Consider the following 2,500-nt stretch of genomic DNA (forward strand, 5'->3'; position numbering starts at 1 on the left):
AGACGGATTTCGATTTGGAGGTCCCCCGAGTTAATTTTGCCCATTATGACTCCTCGCCCGCACGCTCGTGCACCCCGGCGTGCACGTGGGCATCGTTGGCTAAAAAATGAAGTTTGGAGTTTGGGTTTGAAAATTTTATGGGAGCTTCCTAGAAGCCTAAGAAGTGCTTTGCTCGAGACGGATTTCGATTTGGAGGTCCCCCGAGTTAATTTTGCCCATTATGACTCCTCGCCCGCACGCTTAAGCACCCCCGCGTGCACGTGGGCATTGTGTGCTAAAAAATGAAGTTTGGAGTTTGGGTTTGAAAATTTTATGGGAGCTTCCTAGAAGCCTAAGAAATGCTTTGCTCGAGACGGATTTCGATTTGGAGGTCCCCCGAGTTAAGTTTGCCCTTTATGACTCCTCGCCCGCATGCTCGTGCACACCGGCGTGCACGTGGGCATCGTATGCTAAAAAATGAAGTTTGGAGTTTGGGTTTGAAAATTTTACGGGAACTTCCTAGAAGCCTAAGAAATGCTTTGCTCGAGACGGATTTCGATTTGGAGGTCCGCCGTGTTAATTTTGCCAATTACGGCTCCTCGCCCGCACGCTCGTGCACCCCGACGTGCACACCGGCGCGCACGTGGGCATCGTATGCTAAAAAATGAAGTTTGGAGTTTGGGTTTGAAAATTTTACGGGAACTTCCTAGAAGCCTAAGAAATGCTTTGCTCGAGACGGATTTCGATTTGGAGGTCCCCCGAGTTAATTTTGCCCATTACGACTCCTCGCCCGCACGCTCGTGCACCCCGGCCTGCACGTGGGCATAGTATGCTAAAAAATGAAGTTTGGAGTTTGGGTTCGGAAATTTTATGGGAGCTTCCTAGAAGCCTAAGAACTGCTTTGCTCGAGACGGATTTTGATTTGGAGATCCCCCGAGTTAGTTTTGCCCATTATGACTCCTCCCCCGCACGCTCAAGCACCCCCGCGTGCACGGGGGCATCGTATGCTAAAAAATGAAGTTTGGAGTTTGGGTTTGGAAATTTTATGGGAGCTTCCTAGAAGCCTAAGAAGTGCTTTGCTCGAGACGGATTTCGATTTGGAGGTCCCCCGAGTTAATTTTGCCCATTATGACTCCTCGCCCGCACGCTTAAGCACCCCCGCGTGCACGTGGGCATTGTGTGCTAAAAAATGAAGTTTGGAGTTTGGGTTTGAAAATTTTACGGGAACTTCCTAGAAGCCTAAGAAATGCTTTGCTCGAGACGGATTTCGATTTGGAGGTCCCCCGAGTTAATTTTGCCCATTACGACTCCTCGCCCGCACGCTCGTGCACCCCGGCGTGCACGTGGGCATCGTATGCTAAAAAATGAAGTTTGGAGTTTGGGTTTGAAAATTTTATGGGAGCTTCCTAGAAGCTTAAGAAGTGTTTTGCTCGAGACGGATTTCGATTTGGAGGTCCCCCGAGTCAATGTTGCCCATTATGGCTCCTCTCCCGCATGCTCAAGCACCCCTGCGTGCACGTGGGCATTGTATGCTAAAAAATAAAGTTTGGAGTTTGGGTTTGGAAGTTTTATGGGAGCTTCCTTGAAGCTTAAGAAGTGTTTTGCTCGAGACGGATTTCGATTTGGAGGTCCCCCGAGTCAATGTTGCCCATTATGGCTCCTCGCCCGCACGCTCAAGCACCCCGGCGTGCACGTGGGCATTGTATGCTAAAAAATAAAGTTTGGAGTTTGGGTTTGGAAGTTTTATGGGAGCTTCCTAGAAGCTTAAGAAGTGTTTTGCTCGAGACGGATTTCGATTTGGAGGTCCCCCGAGTCAATGTTGCCCATTATGGCTCCTCTCCCGCATGCTCAAGCACCCCTGCGTGCACACCGGCGTGCACGTGGGCATTGTAGGCTAAAAAATGAAGTTTGGAGTTTGGGTTTGGAAATTTTATGGGAGCTTCCTTGAAGCCTAAGAAGTGTTTTGCTCGAAACGGAATTCGATTTGGAGGTCCCCCGAGTCAATTTTGCCCATTACGACTCCTCGCTCGCATGCAATATCTACTCCTGTCAGAGCTGTGGTTTTACTTAAGACTACTATAGGGGGGGGGAGTTCTCAGCACCAAGAGCTGCAAGTAAGGCCATTGCTTGCTTTGCAGTCTCGATTGCTCTACTAGTGAATAGTAGATGTCTTGGTTAGCTTGGAACGAAAAAAAAAATTTTTTGGGGAAAAAAAAAAAAAAAAGTTTTTGTGAAAAAAAATTTTTCGAAAAAAAAAAAAAAAAAAAAAATTTTTTTGGATGCCTCGGTCTTCTATTTGTTTTGCTTGGGTAGATTAGGAAAAAAAAAAAAAAAAATTTTTTTGTTGGATGCCTCGGTCTTCATATTCTTTCTCGGCTATTTCGAAAAAAAAAAAAAAAAATTCCGGGAAAGAGAAAAAAAAAATTATTTTTTGTTGGTTGCCTCGGTCTTCATGTTCTTTCTCTGGTATATGGGAAAGAAAAAAAAAAAAAAAAAATTTTGGATGCCTCGGTCTTCTTGT

The sequence above is a fragment of the Cornus florida genome, unplaced genomic scaffold, assembly GCF_030987335.1.
Source record: "Cornus florida cultivar Cherokee Brave unplaced genomic scaffold, ASM3098733v1 CherokeeBrave_3.0.0_Hap2_scaffold_129, whole genome shotgun sequence".
Lineage (NCBI taxonomy): Eukaryota > Viridiplantae > Streptophyta > Magnoliopsida > Cornales > Cornaceae > Cornus > Cornus florida.